The 10,802-nt window shown below is 41.5% G+C and overlaps 1 long non-coding RNA gene across 1 annotated transcript; it reads right to left on the reverse strand.

Moving 5' to 3' along the window:
- Positions 1–981: 981 nt before the first annotated feature.
- LOC107837977 (uncharacterized) lies at positions 982–4,310 on the reverse strand. Its single transcript, XR_001664031.1, has 2 exons — positions 3,193–4,310; positions 982–2,245 (listed from the first exon to the last, which is right to left on the reverse strand). It is a non-coding gene; the product is annotated as an uncharacterized LOC107837977 (long non-coding RNA).
- Positions 4,311–10,802: the final 6,492 nt, after the last annotated feature.

Here is a 10,802-nt window from a genome sequence, read left to right on the forward strand (position 1 = left end):
AGAGGAGGAGTTGGTCTCTAGTTTCTTCTGGGTGAGATGCAACACGGATTTCTGGAAGACAGCTCGTTTTTAAGATAAAGGTTTACATTTCATGTTTATGTGGATGAGTCGTACAGTGAAACAGAACTCATAAATGAGCTGTATTAACTGAGGTCCCGTACACACGGACATGACAATGGCATGTTTTAGGTAAACAAAAACAAAAAAAAAATAGAGTTTTTTTTGCAAAAGAGAAAGAGGAAAGAACATGTGACCCATCTGCTAGTTTGGAGGGAAACAACTAGGCCAGGTTGTCGCTACGCATGGCTGAGATAAACAAGATGCAGGGGTTGAAAAGTAGCATGAAGCACAAAATGGAGAGAGACCTCCCCTTATCCACCAGTGGATGGAAACTGTCCGCTCCGCTCCTGTGAAAGTTTTTTGGGATTTTGCAGTTTCCATCAACTGATTCTAATGCAATACTTGAAAATGTGGGTTAAAAAAAGCATAGATGGAAACAGCTTGTGACAGAAAGTGTTCAGCAGGTTATATTGTTGTATAATTTAAGCAGTTAATACTTCAGACTCAACTGTAACTTACTATAAAACTTGTCACTACAGTAGCTGTAACCAAAACCAAATCGACATACTTACAAAGAGACATATCTCAAAAGAACTGCAGCTGTAATGGTAGCAGAAGCTGATTGTAGCACAAAATTAAACAGAGTGGAAAACATATGCATGCCACACTAAGAAGATGTTTTGTGAGTAAACGCCATGTCAGTTTTTTCCTCCACATCATACTAGCGTGCTGCCTGTTGATGGTTTATGGCAAATAAAAAAAAAAATACAATGTAGTTTGAAGTAACAGCGTGACAAAATGTGAAAAACAGAAGTAGCATCAAAATGCAGGACTGAGATCTGTTAGTCACCTCAGCAAAGGACATTTCATTTTTGAGCTTTATGTTTATTAAACCATTTTTCAGTTGTTTTCTTTTGTCAGTTTTTTTATTTATTTATTTTTTTTAGAAATCATATCTGTGTTGTACAAAAACGGCACATAATATTAGACAAGATAGCATTTGAAACTAGATGCTGAGCCACTGGGCCGCTGTGTTTGTGTGTCTGTGACAGGCTCTCTATTCACCAGAGCACAATAACGCCTCCCAGTACAGCCTCCCCACTGTCCCGTCTGGTGGCCAAGTGGCAGAATGCAGACTGTTCTACAGTATGGTCTCTCTCTTTTTCTTTTTTCTTTTTTCTGGTTTTAGGGAGACACGGTCATTCATGCAGAGCACAAGAGCCCAGTCATTTCAGGAATGACTACCAGCATTCAGAAAGAGGGGAAAACAAAAAAAAACAACACTGAATTTGGGGAAGCGTTTGGCTTGCGTTTGACAGGAGGGTAAAAGGGCAAACGTCCAACCACCGAACCGCGTACGTAGCGGCACAAACAGGCATGCAAATTTGTGGCCCCGAACCATCCCACCCTGTTTCAGTTTCCTGTCAACGGTCACAATGCTATCAGGCAACCCATCCCTATCTTATCGAGTGCAGGCTCAGACATGGCCAGAAGTTCGCAGAGTGTTTCTGTTTGAGAGAAAGAGGGTTTGCTTGTGTGTGTGTGTGTGTGTGGGGGTGTGTGTGTGTGTGTGTGTGTGTATTTCCCGGGGGGTATAACAAATGAATTCAGTGCACAGGAATGTACAGCTGAGTGTTTTCTGATGGGAAAAAAAAACAACTTTTTTATGCTTCTGATGACCTCCATATTTAGTTGTTTGTTTCTATTACTTTTGCCAAATGTTGATCTAGAGTTGTTGTTTTTTTCAGCACTAAAAGAATTTGTATGTTTTTTGTTTTTTTTGTAATAACGCTCAACCATTTCCATAAACATGCTAATGTATTTGATGGAAACCAAAAAAATTCAATGATTTTGTCAGTAAGTTCATGCACAGGATGAAATTTGTGTCATTTATGGGCTTTTTTTTTTTCAATATTTAAAATGCTTCATCTTGACATAAAAGTTGATAATATCCCCCCTTTTTTTCCCCCTGTTGAAATCTGCTACAAAGACATCCGGCGATGGGAAGAGAGATACGACATTCCCTCTGAGCTCATCTTGTCTCACGTCAGATATCCACTTCAGCCTGCGATTGTTGATAATCTCTGCACATTCGTCTTGCTTCTCATTCCAGCTGTTTGAAGCCTAGGAGAATACCTCCATCCTGTCCTGGCTTGAACACTTTCCCCGCACCGCCTACAGTTCTCTGAAAATAGACAAATAACCCACAGGGAGCATGAGACACATTCAGAGCTCTGCACCTTTAGAAACAGTAAATTGCCTTTCGCCAAGCGTGTTGCGATCACGCCCCCCTCCCCACACACACACACACGTTCTGGGCCCTGCGAGGCCAAAGAGATGTTTACTTGAAGAACGTTACGAGATGAAAGTGGAGCCTTCTTAGCCTTTTTTAGTTAAATGTGTGTCAGACCTATCTGTTATGTTACGTCATCTGAACTCAACTTGATCTGCAGAGGGAAACCATCCTTATTGTTTTGACTTTTTTTTTTTAACTAAGTTTTTGAGTGTGTGGCATCAAAGTGGCTGGATCCTGTGAGCAAAATCCCTCTAGTTTCTAGGATGTAATTAAAAGTGTTATATATAATCAAGAAAGTCTGGCTTTCTGGAATGAAAAGGTAAATATTTTGGACTGGTGCATCTACACTCACACAAATAATTTCTCGTATTTCGCTCTGGGCTTCACAGATTTAAATATCTATATCTAAAAAAGGCATCAATACTGACTGTAAATGCTTGAAACGGAGACATTTCAAGCATACTATTTTAGATTCTGTCTTTATCGACTTATTGGACATAGAAATAAATAACACGCTGAACAAAAAAAGATCGAATTTGCTACAAATAATCAAATTAAGTTTATCCAAGTAAATACGTTAAGTTGTCATGTTAAAAAAAAAAAAAAACAGAAAACGTAAATAAAAAAATGTAACTTGATTACGGAGCGATAAATTAACTTTTTTTTTTAAGTTAGAACTCCATTTTCTCGCTAACAAGATGCTACTACATAGCATTTGTAATAAAACACAAGAAAATTGTCTTGTTGCACAAAAACAATCCATATACAAAAAAAACAAAAACAAAAAAACTATGGCATCCTATTAAATACTCAGTTCTCTGAACAGAAGTGCTCACATATGGGTGTAAAGTGAATCAGTCCCTGTGGGACGGGGGTCAGTCTGCGCCTCGAGTGAAGGAGTTCATTTAGCTTAAGTGATCCACTCAAGCTAAATGAACTTAAGAGCAAAGTGTGCTGTGGCGAAGAAATACTTCACAAAATAATGTAAAGATTCAATCAACTTGTCCAGCTACATTATGGCAATGAGACATTTCGCCGTGGGCCGAAATACGGCGAGCGATCATTCATGTCGTAAGATAGACGGACTACAAGTTGCGTGAAAGCTCCCTGATGGGCCTTTTATGTCAGCGACACATACAAACACATATAAATATGAAGCCGAGCGGCTCTGTGCCAGCTTATACTTGCCCACAAATTACAGTAATAACAGGTTCTACATGTTGCCAGCAGATTGAGAGACGGCAGACAACTGCAGTCAGCAGCAATTAAACGGTGGTGTAAGTGTGTTGTTGTCATGGCTACTAAGCTCTGAAATTCTGTTTCACATTAAAATGCCGCTGCTTTTGTTAGTGTGCCTCTGCATCCTTAACCTCCCCTTCCTCAGGTTGCCTGGCTCTTATGTCATCCCTGCTTTCCATCAGTCTGTAGGAGAACATCAGACGCTGCACCAGTTCACCAGCTTGTCTCCACCACCAGCACCACCAGTCTTTGTGTCTCTTTCTGTTTCTCTCCCTGCTGTGCCCTCATCCATGTCACCATGTTAGACAGTTAGGAGACACATTGTGGCACAAGATGCAGCGGTGGGGGTGGATGATTTGTGCCACAGGGGTTTTACAGTCCGTCTCCCCTCCACCACACACACATTTCTAAAGGAAACGGCGCTGCATTGTTTTGCCCCCGGTGTGCGGAGAGACACCAAGGTAAATCGCTTTATTTGCGAGCCGCCTAGTACGAGAGAGAAAGCCTGACTGGAGATGTGTGGGAGATTTGGAGTGTTTCTGATTTCTGCGACCTTCCTTTTATTTATTTATTTTTGTCTGTTTTAATGCAGTCTGGTTCTGCTGCACGGCGCTAGGCAGGTATTAAGCTCAGACCGTGCACAGCAGCCATCAGGTCTGCGTGTTTCCATGTTGATGGAAGTAGTAGCAGAATTGGAGGTGTGTCTGAAAGATAAGCTGAATATCTTCAAACACATTTGGAGTTATTGTTTTTTTTTTTTGTTTTTTTTCTTATATCCATTGTTCATTGTGCCAGGAGCGACGTGTCGAGGGAGGTGGCTTTGTGTCAGCCACCTGAAAACTTTGACTTTGTTGTCTCTAAGCTCTGTAAATTTTAGCGGTGCGTTCAGGGCCGCCGTCCAATTGGAAAACTCGCAGCCAAACACGATGCTGCTACCGTTGCGCTGCGCAGACCTAGAGCAATGGCTTATTATGAGCAAATAATTTCATTTTTGTTTCATCAGACCACATAACAGGTCTCCAAGAATTGAAATCATCCTATAATCTTCCTTTTTTTTATTTTAATTTTTTTAGCTTAACCTGTCATTCACAGGTTGTCATTCACAATGACACGAGAGGACCCAAATGTGGGTCCTCTCGTGAATGACAGGTTAAATTGTGTGAATAAAACCATAATATGTCAATACATGAAGTCAACTTTATTTGTTAAGCACATTTCAGCAAAATGGCAGATCTAAAATAAAATAAAAAAAAAAAATACAGTAACCAATTATGAAACAGCAATAAACATTTGGTCAAATAGCATCATCAAGATGATCAAGAAAATATATATACATGAAACTCTGTTTCTGTGTTTTGCTGGAAGTTTCTTCCAGACCAAATCAAAATCTTATTAAAGGAATAATAATCTCATTACATATAAAATAATCTCATCATTCTTTTGACACTTAGAAAATGTGCCATAATGTTGGTAGATATAAACGACCTAAAACAAGATAAGTTTAGCGATCAAACAGGGGGAAAAAAATATACATAGAGAGAGTTTATATTTCAACCCTAAATAAAGTTTACTTTCTCACATGTCTGCTAAGACACTCAATGGAAACCAGAAACACCCAGGAAACAACGCAGACCTTGGAAGAACCTGCAGACATTTCACAGTAAAGTCACACCCATTCTGCAGAGTCACATGCACTTCTTCCTCTATGTCAGCGACTTTGCCTTTGCCTCCAAAATCTATAAAAAAAAGTTAAATATTTAAAAAAAAAAGAACTTGAGAGAAAGTTGAAAACACATACAGCCAGGAAAATAGGTGCTAAGAACAAAGGGGGAGGGGGAAAGGCTAAAAAAAGAAATACACGAAGTTGATTTCTGAGCTATGGCTCAGGGGAGGCTCCATGACTCAGGTAGGCTCATGGCAAGTTGCCTGGAAATAGACAAGCAAAGGCAGGTAGGCAGGAATCAGATCAGCTAGAGAGGAGGAAGAGGAGGAGGAGGATGGAGTTGGAGCAGAGTGAGAAACGAAGAGAGACCGACAGATGACGACCACACAGGCCCGGTGGGTTCTGCTGTTATGCAACAAGAGACGAAAAGGTGCAGACTAATTACAACGCACAATGCAAGCAAACCTCACTGAAGTTGGTCTAATTGTGAGAACAGTTTGCGTGCGTGCGTGTGTGTATGCATCTGTGTGTGTGTGTGTGTGTGCGCGCGCGCGCGCGCTGCTGTCTTTTCATGCAGGATTTATCTTTGCCCAGCAGGCAGTGGTATACCATATGGTCCACACCGAGTAGATATTCCTAAAGAAACACGTTCGACGCTCACACTTTGACACAAAGAGACGCGGGCTCGCACGTGGACGCTTCACACGCAGACGCGTTGCGTTCGCGTGCAGAAAATGTGACGGGGAGGAAGTTGAGAAAGCCAGACAGACACTGGTAAGCGAGATAGAGCCATCTGCCCCGTTGTTGGATCTTTGCTGAGATCCACGAAAATCACGAACCACACAATTACACAACGAACCAAGCTAGCTCTATGCTGAGAAAAGCGGTGGGTTATGGTTGCTTAAAATGAATAAATAAATAAAATCGACAGGAAGCTTGAACCGGTTGAAGACATGAGAGGGCGCCTTACCCGAATTCCCCTCAGACATTCGGAACCCCGAAGGAAGCGGGGAGGCGGTGGGGGGTTGGCTATGAGTCCGCTAAGCCCCCAGAGCCCATATGGTCTGCAGGCACACACACCCCAAAACGACTAGACAAGCCCAGAGGCTGGAACCCCAGAGAAGAAACAATGAAGAGACTGAATGAGCATTTATATGTGCGCTCTAAGTCTTCCAGGAGAATCGTGTTCATGTGCACACCTGACGGCTATTTGTTTGCTAGCGTTCAAGGCTAAAGAGTTTTTTTTTTATTATTATTATTTTTCTGATTAAACTAGCTCTACAAGATAGGCGACATGGTGAAATTTATGTGAGCACGAGTCACGGAAAATAAATAAGGCCAAGAGATGATTCTGTGCCCTCCGATGTGTCGACACTTCTGGTGTTATTATGAATGAGAAACCTGCAGCCTTGCCACGTGCCTTTACTTGTGTGTGTGTAGGTGTGTGTGTGTGTGTGTGTGTGTGTGTGTGTGTGTTTTCCCTCTCTTGGCTCAGATTTGCTTCCAACTCCTTTTGTCGTTGTTTTATTTGGCTACGTCTTGTTAAACAGTTCGAACACACTTTTAGCTTTCCTGACTGCTTACAGCAAGTAGGTGGCTTCTCATTATGTCTGCCAGTTTGTGCACTCAGTGATAACCATCCCAGTTATCAACCTTAACAGAGATTAGGAGGGGCCTCGGAGAGTCAGAGAAAGATCAAGAGAGACACTCAACAGAATAAAGATGAGACGGGTAATAAACTGGATGCTTTTCCTCCAAGGCACTCTTGAGGCATTTATGGGATTGAAAGTTGTACCGACACAGACAGAAAGAGGGGATTGACATGTAACAAATATTCAGCTTACTTGCAACTGATTGGCAGAAGTTGTACATCATGCCATCAATGTGTGATCTATTAAGCATCATGCAGGAAATTCTTTGGCTTTGTTGTTTTTTGGGGGGGTTATGACCTTGGTACCACACCGTCTTTGTGTAAAAGATACTGGAGTCTTTTAGATGCACGAAGCCGACCTTGAATCAGAACTGGCATTACTCATTGTAAGCGAGTTGGACATTGGGATGTCCGACAAAGATTTTAACGTGGCTCCAGTGTGAAAACAAAGAGACCGAGTTACACTGAATGTAAATATAGACGCGACACTTGGTCATGAGCTGAAGACGTTTTGCAACAGATCCGTTTCTCTCCAGTATTGTTTGCAAATCTGTCTAAATCTGTGACGTGCCACCTCACAGGTGTGGCAAGGACAGGTGTCGACAAAAGGACATTCTGAAATGTGCAGAATGGGTCAGGAAACCAGTCAGTATCTGGTGTGACCCAGGCCTGTCACAATAACAAATTTAGCTGGGTGCTAATTGCCCAACTCTCTGCATTAAGGAGATTGAGTGATTTAAAGGCTCATTTTTATTCTATTTTTTATTCTTAACCACTGCTTCAGGTTAACAAAAGTCAGATGCGAGGACATTCTTAATAATTTTGCATTATTAATGAAATAAATCATTTTATTATTGCTAATATAATTAGAATTAGCTTTAGTCATCAAGTTCATGCACGCAAATATCCTCGTTTTTGGAAATTGTCCCAGAAGTTATTGCAATAAATGATAATATTGTTGTTTAGAGACAATTTTCAACTAATGGCAAAAGAATGCAAGAACACGCTCTCAGAAATCAATAAATGTTCTTTGCAGTTTAAAGTTTAACACTGGAAGTCTAACACAGTAGGTAGCACAGCAAGAAGGTCCTGGGTTCGATTCCCGGCCCGGGGTCTTGCATGGAGTTTGCATGTTCACCCTGTGCAGCACCCGGGTTCTCTCCAGAGTCCAGAGTTTTAATGCAGAGTTGATTCTTGACAAGAGGCCATTCGATCGCAACACGGTCAGATGGTCCAAGAATAGCTGATAAAGTAAATTAAGAAAAATGTGAGTGGGACAAATAAGAGGGGACAGGCCGAGACATGCCATGGAGGGGCGGGAGAGAGAGAGAGGGAGGGCAGAACGGAGGAAAAGTGAAGGGAAAAGGACAAGAGCAGCAGAAGAAGCGACACTGAGTCACACAGCAAGACAGGAAGTCTTACACGGAGACACCCTTCCTTCCTGTCAGCACCCCGATCACCAACACTGGACACCATTCAGTCTCACATCACATGACACATGTGACAGGAATTATGGCGCAGCGCAAGTGTTGTGGCTGTGCTTGTTCCTGTAATGATAAAGCGTTGTGCCTAAAGTGGCCGCCTTCAGCGAAACTAGAAATTAAAAGAATCCAGTGGGTGAAGATCGTCTTCCTAAGACAAGATTTTACAAAAATCACAATAGCAATAAAGTATCTGTAACGACATCACCCTCCAAAATGTGGACTTCTGACTCGAGATTCCCGTGTGACAGTTGTTTCTATATCCTTGTTTTTGCGCCACCAGAGATTTTATTTGGACTGCATGTGAGAGGAAAAAATGTATTTGAAGTCTAATGATTGACTTTGGAACGGTACTTTATCTCCTCAGAACAACCTCACTTAGAGCTGGAAACAGTTTTATTGGCAAAATGTAGAAATGCTCAAGGACTGTGAATACATAATCAGAAGTGCAATTCACAGAAATAGGCCTTAATGTAAAATTTTCAGAAAATAATATTCAGGGAATAAAAATAATAAAGTTCAGACCACTTGAAATGAAAAGCAAACCATTTTTTTCTATGTCTGGCATTAAAGCAGATTAACTCTTTAGGTCAGCGAGAGTAACCAAAAGATTTTTCAAATTGTTAAACTCTAAAAATGTTTCGTAATGCGTTCTTTAAAGTCTGAAATTTAGAAAGATATCCCTAAGATTTAGAAGTATTACCTTCAAACTCCACGAGTTTAGGCAAAACATTGGGGTATCCTCTCACACAATGTTTTTTTTTTGTTGGGTTTTTTTCATATGCAGATGACAATTTGCCGGATTTTTTTTTTTTGACCCAATCCTCCGTAAACAACTGGTTGATGCTTACAAGAAAACTCGAACAGGACACTGTGAAAACCGGCGCCACCAAACAATACGTTTTCAACCTTTTGGCATCAAAAATCACGACTTCCCGTCAGTTCGCTGCAAAAGGCCGCATGTTGGTTGTCCACAGCGTGAGTGTAATGTGGGTCAGTAGACTGAGGAATCGGCGTCTCACAGGACACTTCCTCTTCCACAACACAATGCAGGATATGAGCAATTTTCCCAAAGTCTGGCCTCAAAAAAAAATCCTGAGAAAACGACACACTTTCAGAGGGTCACATGTGGGGCATCTGGAACAACTTTATGATAACTCATGCCGTTAAAGTACAATCCGTCCCCCGATGCATTGCCAAAACTCTGGTCAACATGAAAAAAAAAAAAAAAGCCCATAAAAAATAAAAACATGGCACTGGTGTTGGTGAAAATGAAACCATGAGTCATGCAGTCATACCTAGGAGATGTTGACAGTGATTAGGCTGGATGGTTTTACGTCACTCAGGTTGTTGCTTTTATCACACTTATTTCCTGTAAGCGCCTTGACAGTGAGACAGAAACTGTGGCGCTCTGGGTGCGGCTGCTGTGTAGTTTTGTCGAGTGAACTGTGTGACCAGTCAGCTGTGCCACATGCTGATGTAGCTGAACACACTTCCTGTCATGACCAAATATAAAGGGAGACAAAAAATAAAAAGTGCTTTCTGGATTACCAAATGAGGAATCGATATCATTTGAAAAATAAATTCACGGGGAGATAGGTTGTGATTTGCCATTTTAGTTTCATCACCATCAATATTAAGGATTTTTAAGGCACCAAATAAACCTTTAAAAGAAAATATTTGCGGTTTCTTTAGCAGGTTGTTCTTCTGCAGTGTACTTTTTCTGCTCCCTGTTTTCTTTGGTTTATAAAAGGAAATGTTGCGTAAACGTGTGTCAGGAGAGCAGCTCGGTGATAAATCTGGACTCTTGGGGTGAAAGAAAAAGGCTAAGGTATAGAAACGGAAGAAGAGAGAAAAAAACGTCCAAATTCATCTATTTTCTGTCCTCGGTTATTCTTGCAGGGTTGCCAGGTTTGCTGGTGTCCATCTCCAGCTGCGATTGGACGAGAGACGGGAGAAGGACGCCGCTAAACCCCGTCCTCTCTCCTCCGGCCACATTTACACCGGATTGGCTGAGGTGAGGAGGAAACGGGGCCGGGGAAAACTGGAGCTGAAAGCTGATAGCAAGTTACTTTTTCTGAGGCGCATTTAAAGTCTCTGTTTGTTTAAAAGCCCCAAACACTGGAGAGCCGGGATCAAATAATGAGTGAAGACAGATTTCTCTCACCACAGGGGGGTTCAAGGTTCAAGGCCTTACTGACATCAGTCACCCGGTCCCGCTGAAGCAGACAGAGCAAGACGCTGCTTTCCCCGAAGGAGTCAGCAGAGCAACAATTGACAAAGAAAGAAAAAAAACCAACTATTTCATTTGACAGATATAGATTTTAGAAATATAGATGATACAGAACTGCTTTGTATCATTGAGTTATCAGCTCTACAGCCACCTGGAAGTTTTTTTTTTTATGTAATTAT

This window comes from Poecilia formosa, unplaced genomic scaffold (genome assembly GCF_000485575.1).
Source record: "Poecilia formosa unplaced genomic scaffold, Poecilia_formosa-5.1.2 Scaffold197, whole genome shotgun sequence".
Taxonomy (NCBI): Eukaryota; Metazoa; Chordata; class Actinopteri; order Cyprinodontiformes; family Poeciliidae; genus Poecilia; species Poecilia formosa.